The sequence below is a fragment of the Apis mellifera genome, linkage group LG12, assembly GCF_003254395.2.
Source record: "Apis mellifera strain DH4 linkage group LG12, Amel_HAv3.1, whole genome shotgun sequence".
NCBI classification, from domain to species: Eukaryota; Metazoa; Arthropoda; class Insecta; order Hymenoptera; family Apidae; genus Apis; species Apis mellifera.
Window position 1 is genome coordinate 6,882,226 of NC_037649.1, and position 14,948 is coordinate 6,897,173.

The 14,948-nt window shown below is 34.6% G+C and overlaps 1 protein-coding gene across 1 annotated transcript in view; it reads right to left on the bottom strand.

The window, feature by feature from the left end:
• The window catches only part of LOC410365 (laccase 2), a 52,190-nt gene that overhangs the window by 25,356 nt on the left and 11,886 nt on the right, over positions 1-14,948 (bottom strand). The window lies entirely within an intron of this gene.

Sequence of the window (14,948 nt, forward strand, 5' to 3'; positions counted from 1 at the left end):
TCGTTTCGAAAATATCACTGAACTTTGAGAACGAAGTGGCTCGCGTTTCTCTCTGTCTCGGATGATTCTATCTAAAATATGACCGGTTACACGAGTTCACGCGGAAGTTTACATCAGAGACACGTGACTGAAAAGAAAAGGAAAAGGAAAGAAAGAAGATGAAAATTCGGCAACTTTCTTCAAGATAAACCACGATCTCGTAACAATTTTCACATTTTGATCACGTATACGTCGGCGATGAAAAATTTTCGTGTGTTCACCTCTCCGTTATGGAGTATACATCCCTGTAAAGAATACTAATGTTCCGGTTTCGAGATTATTCTTCTATTTCGTAACGAGATAATAAGCTTTGAACTTGACACTTGACTAAATCGAACGAGACGCGTATCGATTATTATTATATTCGATGGAATTCTGTCGTCCAGACAGAAGATATCTGGAAACGACACGTGTACATGCATGGTGAAATAGAGCAAACGTAGATGGTAGTGGAAACATTTAGGGCGTGTTGTCCAGTCGAGTACGAGTACATGACTCGCATGAAAGTTGGCGAATAAGGGGGGCAAACGTAACTGGAATTTGATTACACTTCGTGTACTTGAAGCTGGTTGAAAGTAAAAGGAATGCACAACCATTTGCCGTTACCGAGCATAAAATTGTTCGTAACAATAAAAAACTTAGGAATATCGTAATAATCGGCCAGCAATATTTAAGTATATAATATACACAATTCGAAATACAATTTCGAAAAAATTTTAAGAAACCTAACAACGATTAAAGATTCTAAGATAATCTTATCGATCGTTAAATTATGAAGCTGGTAAATAGAATTAATAAAAATCTTCGAAAAGATTGTATTAAAGCAAGGAATCCATCTATCGATCAAGTATTGATTAATAAAGCTATGAGAGTTATCGAAACTTCTGTAGAATTCGAAAAAACTTTTTATCTTCTCGACGACATTATTTCAGCTTAATATTATCGATCATTCAGATTTAATAATATTGTTAAAAGTTGCATTATTATATATTATTCAATATTGGCGAGAATCTGAACGGTTGCCTCGAGCTTAATCATTCAATTTGCGCCATCTCTTTATGTAAGAAGATTAATCGATCTTGGAGGAAATAATTCATCCGTAAAACGGTTAGAACGTCGTCGAAAACAAGCGGATGCGATAAATCAGGCAGGAAGCGGAGGAATCGGCCGATTTACAACGCGCATCCGTATCCGAGCATCCACCACGAGGTCTAATATTATCATCTGTCACGTATTACAGGTGCGCTTTAGATACGATATTGCGAGGATGATGACTTTCTCCTAGTTTCGACCGTGTATGCACATATTTTCGCGTATTTACGGAAGAGGAGATTCGATGGGAAAGAGAGTCGAGTCGAGGAACCTGAATGCACAGACCAAGTTTCACCTCGCATCTTGACTTATTCGTCGCATTATTGCAACGAAGGAATCCATCTTTGAATTATACGAGACGTCAAGCGGTATTTCTATGGTATCGGAATATTGGATTGATGATGATTTTATCCTATTTTATGCTATTTTCCGTATAAAGCGACGTAAAAATATTTTCCCCCGTGATGATCCATGATTTTTTTCTTTGGGAAAATAATTATTTCCGCGAATCGTTTCGAAACAGAAATTTTGATCGACTTCTGTTCTAACTAAATGATTAAAAAAAATTAGAAAGCTATGGAAGAGTTGATTCAAATTACTATTGGATCCGCCATTTTTTTATTTTACCGGAATATACATATAAAAGATGTCCAAATATTTCTTCCCAATCAAAGTTTCAAACATCCGTCGACTAATCGCATTACCGTTTCTCGTTCAATCTTAATTTTATACAATTCCGACTCGTGCATATTATCGATCGAGTTGCACGCGATGGCGTGGAGGAAGTGCCAAGGCCGTAGGAATATTTCACGTGAAAACTTTGCGAAATCAAAACGAAAAACAACGATGGAACGAGTTTAGTGTAACAAACGTTTCTAGCACTAGAAAAGTTATTAAAAGTAATTCCACTCGTGGAATCCAAATCGAATTCTTTCCAAACCTAACCTCAAAGGTCTCATCACCAAGGTAGACGACGCACGTTATTAATATACTCGTGAAATATTTCACGACACTGGAAATTGAAACAAACGCTAGATTTTGCCTTTCTTCAGAATCGATTTTCCAATTCCACGAATACATTATGTATTTTCGAATCGCGATCAATAAGCATTTACTTACTAGGACATTGCGTTCCGTAAAATAGGACAAATAGCCGCCAACTTGCGCAATAGTTGATTCACCGCTTTCTTTTTACCGAGAGATATCGCCTTCTATCTCGTTCAATTTCGTCGTTTAATCGACGGGAAAATTCCCCGCTCTATCGCCGGTGGATAAATCACTTCGAGTCACGGTTGTATCGTTGCAAACGACGTGGTAGATATCAGTCCTCGGATATTTGAAGACGATGATTGCTAAGTGCGTTGCAGTGTGCTATTTTACGATTGTAAATAAAGGACACGGCATGCCGTACGTTTTAACCGACAGGAAACATTTTCACGCCCATAGATATGGGAAACTTTCCCCGATTCGGAACTTTTCGCTTTCAAATGTGATCGAATTGTACGTACGCTCGATTATGGGACAAAAAAAAAAAAAAAATAATCGAACTGAATTTACGATTAGAAATCGGAAAATTGCAATGCACGATTTAAGATTGGATATGTGATTTGTGGCAAGAGATATATTAATGGATGGTACAGAAAAAGCTTTGCTGTCAAATATCAATTTGATTACTTTTTAATATCTTTGAGTTTGAAATTATTTATTTGTACAGTTTTCGATATTCATCGTAGAAATTGTATGACTAATAGGAATTTTTAATCTAGTTTTTAGTTTAATGGAGAAATAGAAATAGATTCCATTTATACTGTATTTAAAGTTTCAATATTTTTCTTTCGTATACAATATTTAATATTTGATTAGGTATTTTACATGTTATACATATGATCATCCACAGGCTCTCAAAATTAAACGTTTTATCACTCTTTTCACATTTTCGTTTTCAATAACTAGCTTTCTTTCCGTAAAATAAGAGATACGGTTGATTTTAATTAGATTATATCTACGCCTGCGGTTTCACACCTTCGTCACGGATTAAGTATATAATAAATAAATTCTGTTGAAAGAGTTTCTGTCTCGTAAAACGAATCGAATTAAACTGTCGTGAGTTTACAACAATTTTTTACATTTTTTAGATTACTTGTTTTCTACTATGTACGCCTTTTGTACTTGTCACTTTAAAACTTTCTAACAGATTGTATTTCTACGTCTTGTCGTCGATTTCGTCAGTCAAAGACACTACCAGCGTCGAAATCTCGTGACTATCTCTTGACTGAGAAACTTCAATGACAAGTCCATTAATAGGATAGGATGTATTTCTTTCACTTTTCACGTTCTTCCTTTCCGCTTTCCGTTCTCCACGAAATTTTCTTCAATCATCAATTCTCAATTCTCTACTAGAGATCTTATCTCGAGTACAATTTCGTTTAATCAGAGAAGATTCCAAATCACTTAACTTTCCAAATTCTGGAGACACTTGATAAAGTATCGTATTTAGAATTCAATAGATGATATTACAAGCTTCTTCTAAAAATTTTGAAACGACTTCAATTAAACAATAAATTAAATAAATTTTCTAGTCAATTTTAAAAATGATTACAAATCGCACGATTTTCGATTTAAAGAGGATAGAAAATTTTACAACGCAATGGATTCATCATCGATCATTGTCAAATCTCCTATATTCAATGTATGATATTCATAAAGGATATTTAATATTCTTCATAATAAAATATTTATCATTGCTCGTGATAATAATATATTGTATGATAACCATACATCTATTTGATTGAATGATAACAAAGATGCATAAAACTGACACTATATTAACAGTATATTTTTATATTTCTGTTTGCAGTTCAAATGTGATCGAATCTCCACGGAGGAAGCATGAGAGGAAAGAAAACGAATACATAAAAGGTAAATATATTAAATTTTATTAAGCATCCAGAAAAGTTACGGCTGATATTTTAAAAATAAGAAATTATAAAAAATATTGGCAAGAACTTTACTGGATATTTAATAGAATTAGAATATAAGTAAAATGTTGAAAAAATGATTTGTTCCTGATTTGTTAAAAAGGTAAGTATATAAAGGTAAGTATAAAGGTAAGTATAAAGGTAAGTATATTAGTATATTAATTTTAAGTATATTAATTATAAGTATATTAATTTTAAGGATCGAAGAAACCAAATTTTGGCCGAAAATTCCACATTGTATTAGGAGAATATGAGACAATAAGAGGTCTATCGAAGAGAAATTTTTACGGGAATTTTTAAAAGAGTCCAGGAAATCAATTTTGGCCGAAAATTCCACTTTGTATTAGGAGAATATGAGTTGATAGGAGGTTTATCGAAGAGAAATTTTCGCAGGAATTTTTAAAAGGGTCCAGAACACCAATTTTGGCCGAAAATTCCAATTTGTATTAGGAGAATATGAGTTGATAGCAGGTCTATCGAAGAGAAATTTTTGCGGGAATTTTTAAAAGGGCCCAGGAAACCAATTTTGACCGAAAATTCCACTTTGTATTAGGAGAATATGAGTTGATAGGAGGTCTATCGAAGAAAAATTTCCGCGGGAATTTTTAAAAGTGTCCAGGAAACCAATTTTTGCCGAAAATTCCACTTCGTATTAGGAGAACATGATATGACAGGAGGTCGACCTCCTAATAATTTTTAATTTTTGCTATATCTTCTAAACTAATGGTTTTTCGCTATAAGTGTGTTAATACTTTTTTATAGAAAATTTTACGCTCTATCGACTGGTGCTTTAAAAAATGCATGTTATCAGTAAAAAAACTAAAGTTGTGCTTGAAAAGCTCTTTATTGGTCAACCTACTAAAAAAATGAGAGCGTCAGGTTATAGCCCTTTCGAAACCACGCAATTTTTATTTGAAATATTTTTTAATATTCTGAATAATAAACGAGATATTTAACAAAAAGTATTCTCGAAAATCCCTGAGCGATGGAAAAATTTTTGTCTAAAAATTCCACTTTGTATTAGGAGAACATGATATGACAGGAGGTCGACCTCCTAATAATTTTTAATTTTTGCTATATCTTCTAAACTAATGGTTTTTCGCTATAAGTGTGTTAATACTTTTTTATAGAAAATTTTACGCTCTATCGATTGGTGCTTTAAAAAATGCATGTTATCAGTAAAAAAACTAAAGTTGTGCTTGAAAAGCTCTTTATTGGTCAACCTACTAAAAAAATGAGAGCGTCAGGTTATAGCCCTTTCGAAACCACGCAACTTTCATTTGAATCATTTTTTAATATTCTGAATAATAAACGAGATATTTAACAAAAAGTATTCTCGAAAATCCCTGAGCGATGGAAAAATTTTTGTCTAAAAATTCCACTTTGTATTAGGAGAACATGATATGACAGGAGGTCGACCTCCTAATAATTTTTAATTTTTGCTATATCTTCTAAACTAATGGTTTTTCGCTATAAGTGTGTTAATACTTTTTTATAGAAAATTTTACGCTCTATCGATTGGTGCTTTAAAAAATGCATGTTATCAGTAAAAAAACTAAAGTTGTGCTTGAAAAGCTTTTTATTGGTCAACCTACTAAAAAAATGAGAGCGTCAGGTTATAACCCTTTCGAAACCACGCAACTTTCATTTGAATCATTTTTTAATATTCTGAATAATAAACGAGATATTTAACAAAAAGTATTCTCGAAAATCCCTGAGCGATGGAAAAATTTTTGTCTAAAAATTCCACTTTGTATTAGGAGAACATGATATGACAGGAGGTCGACCTCCTAATAATTTTTAATTTTTGCTATATCTTCTAAACTAATGGTTTTTCGCTATAAGTGTGTTAATACTTTTTTATAGAAAATTTTACGGTCTATCGATTGGTGCTTTAAAAAATGCATGTTATCAGTAAAAAAACTACAGTTGTGCTTGAAAAGCTCTTTATTGGTCAACCTACTGAAAGATTGCACAACTTTAGTTTTTTAACTGATAAAACATGCATTTTTTTAAAAGCACAATCGATTAGAGCGTAAAATATTTCTATAAAAAGTATTACACACTTAAATAGCGAAAAACCATTAGTTTTAGAAGATATAGCAAAAATTAAAATTATTAGGAGGTCGGACCTCCTGGTCATATCATGTTCTCCTAATACAAAGTGGAATTTTTAGACAAAAATTTTTCCATCGCTCAGGGATTTTCGAGAATACTTTTTGGTTAAATATCTCGGTTTATTATTCAGAATATTAAAAAATGTTTCAAATAAAAGTTGCGTGGTTTCGAAAGGGCTATAACCTGACGCTCTCATTTTTTTAGTAGGTTGACCAATAAAGAGCTTTTCAAGCACAACTTTAGTTTTTTTACTGATAACATGCATTTTTTAAAGCACCAATCGATAGAGCGTAAAATTTTCTATAAAAAAGTATTAACACACTTATAGCGAAAACCATTAGTTTAGAAGATATAGCAAAAATTAGAAAATTTTAGGAGGTCGACCTCCTGTCATATCATGTTCTCCTAATACAAAGTGGAATTTTTAGACAAAAATTTTTCCATCGCTCAGGGATTTTCGAGAATACTTTTTGTTAAATATCTCGTTTATTATTCAGAATATTAAAAAATGTTTCAAATAAAAGTTGCGTGGTTTCGAAAGGGCTATAACCTGACGCTCTCATTTTTTTAGTAGGTTGACCAATAAAGAGCTTTTCAAGCACAACTTTAGTTTTTTTACTGATAACATGCATTTTTTAAAGCACCAATCGATAGAGCGTAAAATTTCCTATAAAAAAGTATTAACACACTTATAGCGAAAAACCATTAGTTTAGAAGATATAGCAAAAATTAGAAATTATTAGGAGGTCGACCTCCTGTCATATCATGTTCTCCTAATACAAAGTGGAATTTTTAGACAAAAATTTTTCCATCGCTCAGGGATTTTCGAGAATACTTTTTGTTAAATATCTCGTTTATTATTCAGAATATTAAAAAATGTTTCAAATAAAAGTTGCGTGGTTTCGAAAGGGCTATAACCTGACGCTCTCATTTTTTTAGTAGGTTGACCAATAAAGAGCTTTTCAAGCACAACTTTAGTTTTTTTACTGATAACATGCATTTTTTAAAGCACCAATCGATAGAGCTAAAATTTCCTATAAAAAAGTATTAACACACTTATAGCGAAAAACCATTAGTTTAGAAGATATAGCAAAAATTAAAAATTATTAGGAGGTCGACCTCCTGTCATATCATGTTCTCCTAATACAAAGTGGAATTTTTAGACAAAAATTTTTCCATCGCTCAGGGATTTTCGAGAATACTTTTTGTTAAATATCTCGTTTATTATTCAGAATATTAAAAAATGTTTCAAATAAAGTTGCGTGGTTTCGAAAGGGCTATAACCTGACGCTCTCATTTTTTAGTAGGTTGACCAATAAAGAGCTTTTCAAGCACAACTTTAGTTTTTTTACTGATAACATGCATTTTTTAAAGCACCAATCGATAGAGCGTAAAATTTCTATAAAAAAGTATTAACACACTTATAGCGAAAAACCATTAGTTTAGAAGATATAGCAAAAATTAAAATTATTAGGAGGTCGACCTCCTGTCATATCATGTTCTCCTAATACAAAGTGGAATTTTTAGACAAAAATTTTTCCATCGCTCAGGGATTTTCGAGAATACTTTTTGTTAAATATCTCGTTTATTATTCAGAATATTAAAAAATGTTTCAAATAAAAGTTGCGTGGTTTCGAAAGGGCTATAACCTGACGCTCTCATTTTTTTAGTAGGTTGACCAATAAAGAGCTTTTCAAGCACAACTTTAGTTTTTTTACTGATAACATGCATTTTTTAAAGCACCAATCGATAGAGCGTAAAATTTTCTATAAAAAAGTATTAACACACTTATAGCGAAAAACCATTAGTTTAGAAGATATAGCAAAAATTAAAAATTATTAGGAGGTCGACCTCCTGTCATATCATGTTCTCCTAATACAAAGTGGAATTTTTAGACAAAAATTTTTCCATCGCTCAGGGATTTTCGAGAATACTTTTGTTAAATATCTCGTTTATTATTCAGAATATTAAAAAATGTTTCAAATAAAGTTGCTGGTTTCGAAAGGGCTATAACCTGACGCTCTCATTTTTTTAGTAGGTTGACCAATAAAGAGCTTTTCAAGCACAACTTTAGTTTTTTTACTGATAACATGCATTTTTTAAAGCACCAATCGATAGAGCATAAAATTTCCTATAAAAAGTATTAACACACTTATAGCGAAAACCATTAGTTTAGAAGATATAGCAAAAATTAAAATTTTAGGAGGTCGACCTCCTGTCATATCATGTTCTCCTAATACAAAGTGGAATTTTTAGACAAAAATTTTTCCATCGCTCAGGGAATTTCGAGAATACTTTTTGTTAAATATCTCGTTTATTATTCAGAATATTAAAAAATGTTTCAAATAAAAGTTGCGTGGTTTCGAAAGGGCTATAACCTGACGCTCTCATTTTTTTAGTAGGTTGACCAATAAAGAGCTTTTCAAGCACAACTTTAGTTTTTTTACTGATAACATGCATTTTTTAAAGCACCAATCGATAGACCGTAAAATTTTCTATAAAAAAGTATTAACACACTTATAGCGAAAAACCATTAGTTTAGAAGATATAGCAAAAATTAAAAATTATTAGGAGGTCGACCTCCTGTCATATCATGTTCTCCTAATACAAAGTGGAATTTTTAGACAAAAATTTTCCATCGCTCAGGGATTTGAAGAATACTTTTTTGTTAATATCTCGTTTATTATTCAGAATATTAAAAAATGTTTCAAAATAAAAGTTTGCGTGGTTTCGAAAGGGCTATAACCTGACGCTCTCATTTTTTAAAGCGTCACCCGGGCAAAAGTTAATCGAAGAAACACTCGCCAGACCGGATGTGTGGACGTAACCGGCCGCCATTATTACCATTATTGCATCGATTCCAGGAAAACGACTTCTTTCGCCTTTCGTTTCCTCCCTTAAGCTTAATAGAATTCGATTTGGACGAGTAAAAGAATCTGAGAATCTAAGAGTCTTGAACTCGTGAGCGCAATCGCAGGTGAAATCGTTTCCCGGCTCTCGTTCGTTTAAGTTAAGAATCGAGAGTTTGGGGACCGATGCAATCGTTATATTTCTATGATGAAAATAAATCTGGATCTCGAGAAAACGGGTGATTACGGATCCAGAAGATAAGGAATGATATAATAGGCGTGAAAATGTACAGCGCGTTGCATATCGTATTTCTATCGTGGTTAATAAGTTGGGTTGGTTATTAGGATGGAACGAAGGAATCACGACTGTGTGACGAGTAACGAATTTTTGTTAACAAGCGTTCTCGAGCGTCTTCGTTTTTCTTTTCTTTTTAAAAATTTGTCGAGACGATGTGTATGGGTGTCGTTGGTACGCGTGCATTAAAATCTAATTCTCCTCGGTTCTACAATGTAATCGCGTCGTCGGGGCATACAATTGTATTTTATGCACAGGACAATAGTCAATAATTAAGATTGTAATTTTTCTCTTCCATCGAGATCGCAGTATCGTGAGTATCTGCGCGTACGTTTTTAAATGTCTCTTACACTTATCATTTTCCACGCCAAGTTTCAAATTAATAGGTTGAAAATGATTGCCCCGCTATTATTGTAGAGAAAGAAAGAGGAGCGCGCGAGTTGCCATATAATTTTCGTGTAGGTAGATACATATCACGTCGCAGTTGAAATTTATCGCAGTAAGCAATATAGTGCGAAAAAATAAATAATAATAAATTGCCGCGAAAAATATATTTATCGAATCAAAAATGTATCGGCTTTTCCAAAGCTTTTGAAATGGAAAACAGTTGTACAACGTGACTTGTCTCTCGACCGAAAAACAATTTGAACTCACGATGCACGTCTACTTTCCTTTTTCGCGTGCTACTGTTTCGGTTGTGAACTATGTGCCGGCTATTGGAGCAAGTGTGAAAAGAACTCGTTTTTGCACGGCCTTTCTCAAGTGCGGATTAATTTCAAGAAAAACAATCCGCCGATGCAATGCAATTCCCGACCAAACCTTTATTTCTTATCAATCAAATCCTTATGCTCGCCCGCCTGTGAAAGATTTCTCAATTCTTTTTTTTTCAAATTTTTATTAAAAGAATTTTTCTTTTTTCTTTTCCTTTTTTTTTTTTTTTTAATAATTTTACATTTTCTAATTCCCTTCACTTTCAATGGAAACTCGAAATATAATGGATGGAAAGAAGCTAAGGCGAAGTGGGATGTTCGAACGATGATCGAAGATTTCACCGATGTTTTCTAACGACAAGAAAGTATGTGCCTATCATTTTTACGCACTATTAATCATAGGATATTTGTCAATCGCTCGTAGCCCAACGAAATTCCACCATTTATTCCCATTGAATACGAGCCGTTGACAAATTCAACTTTTTCAACATGAATTTCTCACGCGACAGCTTTATTAACAACGGGTATGTGGGCAGTAGTTGAGTAGCAAAATGTAAGGAAAATACAGGTAAATTAATGAAACTGTTTGAATTATTAGGGAAAAGTCGCGATTAATTATTCGAGTGATCGAAAGTTTCGATTCGACGAAAAAGATGTATCGATCACGCTTCTCTTCCAATCTATCTATACACTTGATGAATTTAGAGAATAACTCGAACTTGTTATAGATATATGTATGAAAATTAAGAATTCTCATCTTTTCTTCTATTTTTTCCTGATTTGAATAAAATTACTTTTATTTCATCCGAGTTCATATTTTTAAAGATATTATTATTATTGGCTTGAATAAAAAAAAAATCAAAGAAAATTTCTTCGTAAAGTTTCGAATTTCACGGATACAATCAATTTCTATATATATATACGTCTCTAAACACATTCTTGCGAATAGGGTGAAATCAACCACTCGCACGGAACATCGATCGATCTAGGCGAGATTTAATCGTGCGAAAAAATTCGAGATCGAGAGAGAAGAAAAAAAAAAATGTCAGTCAAACTTTCTCCAAAAACCGTTACATCTTCCCCCTTCCTCCTAAATTCAATTATTTACAACTTCTTCTTCTTCTTCTTTTTTTTTTTCTCCGTTTACTTTCACAAAATGAACGAATCACGATTGTAATTAATGCGACGTATCGAAGAAAAATCCGAGTGTGTCTTTGATCGAGCGTTTATTAGTTTGGCGAACGTTTTATAGGCGCCTCGTTCGACTCGCCTCGGGCGTATAACTGCGGAAGGCGCTGCAAACGGGTTGAGCGATCGTAGGAAGAGACTCGCCCCGAGGAGTAGTAAGTTTACTGTTATCGCTTCGAACGAACGGTATCGTGAGTAATCGAGCGAGGGCCGACGAGAAAAATGTTTCGCGGGATAAAAAACACTTATCTCGAGTAGTGAAACGTGTATGAAAACGAGTAACGTTCCGAGGAATCATGCGTTTAACTTCTCTCGAAATCGTTCGATTCGGGCCAACCAATTTATCATTCGACTTCCTCCAAGATTATTATATCGAATAAATTATTATATAATATATAAATATTATTCGAGCGAGATGTAACTCGCTTCTTCCCTGAAATTTAAATCGTTTTGTTAGAAAGAGATCAAAGTGATTAAATCCGTTTTAATTTTATTCCGATTCGAAGCAAAGGGGAAAATAATTTCGCGATAGTTAGATAAAATCGATCGGGTTGGAAGATAGCATTAGATTTAATCGGTTATAATTTCAACGGTAATTGTTTCAACCGTTGTTGAGAATAATCCTCGTATCGCGTGGCTAAGATTGAGAAACGAACGGATCCCCAAGGGAATCGTTAGAACCGCGACCGTTCGTGAGGCGAATTGCTCCTCGATAAACGATCCATTGTACGTCCGTCGAGTAATGCTCACTTCTCGAACATGACAGAGATTCTATATTTTTTTTCAATCTTCAAACGAACCAATGAAAAACGAATCGAACGAACATTAAAATTCAAATTCCGTGTTTCAACTTTCGCGTTTCGTTCTCTCCTATTACGTGCGATTAAATTTCTTTAACCCACGAAAATAACATGATTCATTCATTCCGTTATTAATTCGTATTTGTTTAGATATATTTCCTAATCCCGATTTTGCGAAAGGGAAAAGAAATCATCGAGCTGTTTGATTAATCGAAGAAAAGATTCCGAGTCGAACTCGCGTTGCAAAGCAAATTTCGCTCTTTGTTAATCCTTTTTAAAGCAGCTTTTCCTTTTCAAAAAATTTCTCTGCGTGTGAATAAATTAGACTAATTAAATTATAATACAAAAAAAAAATTCAATTTACCTCTAAATGCATTTTTTATATAATTATACGAAACACGTAACATCGTTTTCGCAAAAAAAAAGGAAAAAAAAATCCCTCCCTTGAAGAATCATTATTTCATAACCGACGCGTAATGGAAAAAAAAAAAAATAAAATAAACACAGACAAACGGATAGAATTGGACGAGCGAGCGTAAAATCAATCATGCCGTTTGAAACGAGACGCACGAGATGGAACGGGCACAATTTCCAATCCATTAGAATCAATTTCTTAACGGATTTCCAGGATCGCACGGAACGCACGCGGTGACGTACCCGCGGCTCTTGATGTCGCTGGTTTCACCGGTGATTGCGATTCCTCGGCCTACACGCCACGAATAGTTCGCAACAAATCGCTCGACACGAGCACGAACGATCCAACCTAGATAACAACGGCAATCCATTGAACCGGAGGAAACGACGAGTTGCCGGACAAAAGTCGCCCACGATTTCTATCACTTTTTTTTCCCTTCCTTTTTTTTCCTTCCTCGTCCTTCCGCTCGTTTCCCATTTCCGGTGGAGAGCGCCGCGCTTTCTTCGAGATGGTTGATTTTTCTTCTTCCTTTTTTACTCGATCTCAGAAGGGGAGATTTTTTTTTCCTTTAGAATCGATTAGATTTTCTTCGCTCCGAAATATCGAAGTTTTTGTTTCAATACAATTAATTAATTTCAAGCGCAAAGATGCGTTAAATAGCCAGTTTCTTTCCGCTTTTTTGTCTGATTAATCATGAAGAAATCTCGATGAATTATTCTAATTTTGAAGATTTAATAATAAAAATATCCTGAAAAATGTATATTTATAAGTTAAAAATTAAAATTCGAAAAATTTATATCTGATTCAGAAATGAAATCCTTGTTGTCACGTGATCGTTTCATTCTGGAGATCTCCAATCTTTGATCGTTTCGTTCGTTTTTCTAAATTAAATCCTCTTCCCGCGATTTCATTCATTAGACCGGTTTTCAACGAAGAAGGATCGATCGATGCTCTTCCAACTGCTCGTCGTTGAGAGCGCTGACTCGTTTCATTCAAGGAACGCGCGACATGCGTTTTCTCGTTCGAACGTTAAGGACGCGAGATTATACCTCGAGATGGAAGCGGGCGAGACGAAAAAACGAAGAGAAAAAAGTCTCTGATTCCTCGAGAGACAATGAGCAGGAAAGATTCGAGATTGGCAGATCAACTTTGATGTATCTCCATTTTGATGGAATTTTAGCGGGAATTCAGGATCAGGTAGCACGCGTCACTGCGAGGTAGCAGTGAACGTTGTAAAATGTAGGTGAACAACTTGTTCGATATCCACAGCGTCCAAGTGTTCCCATTCAGGAATTCGCCGATCATTCATCATTTCCCCATTCATCACGCGCGACTCTACGAGCCGTTTCCTTGCCTCCTTTGCTTGTCCATTTGAGACACGCGTTCTTTTCTTTTTTTTCTTTTATGAAAATTATGATTAGCGAGCATTATGACATTCTCTCGAATCGAAATTGAGTTCAGGATGATCGATCGGAGAATTTGAAGAAAACGTTTAAAACGTACGCGCTTGATCTTAAGTATTTAAAGTCGCGCAAAAGAAAGGAAGGGGGGGAGGAAGAAGAGATAGGAAGGAGAAAGGAATTATAAGGAAGAAAGCGGTAGAAGAAAATCTTTAGTTTCACCTTTGGAAAAAGCGAGGATATCCTTTTGGATCGTTTCGTTTTGAAAGTGTTGATCGAATCAATTTGATTGTTGATCTTCAAGGAGAAATCATTATTAATAACTGAAAAATATCGCGAAAGAAGAAAGAACAAGAAACGAGGGAGGGGAAAAATTGAAACTCTTCCTGCCTTTCATTCATACCTTTTTTTCTTTTCAAGATCTTTAAAGTGGATACAGACGACGACAATTCCGTGAGAACGCACGAGCTCTGTCTCTCTTCTCTCTTTACTCCCTGACTGATATGCATATAACAGGTAGACCCGCAACAAGAAACAAGAAACGAGAACTTTACGTGCATTCGGAGGTGTCGCCAGTCAAACCGATAAATTACGATCAGAATTAGATCACCGATCGTATTTATCACCTTTTACATTTACAATCTTTCACAATCGGAGGGAGTCGAGGTGGCAAAACGATGTTTGAATTGCAGAGAATTTTCATCTCTCTCTCTCTGTCTGATCCATCGAACCTCTACTCTCATAAATGTCACAGTGAGTTGACGCGGTAAGCATATCAACGATCGTGCCCCGACCTCTTATGGGAAAGTCCACTTATTTTCCACACCACACGGTTCCACAACGGGTCGGCCTTCGTTCTGCCATCGGTCAACGTATCTGGATATGGCTCGCCGCGATTTCGAACGTATATTTGCTTCAACCATCGAATTCTTCCCGCTCCCTATCACCTGACGATTGTGCCGCTATAAAAATGATGGAAACGGTTGACCCGTAAATAGAGACGGGCGGCGATCGAGGTGGCGAATAGAAGAAAGGCGTGTAGGATTCCTCGATCGATTTCCTTC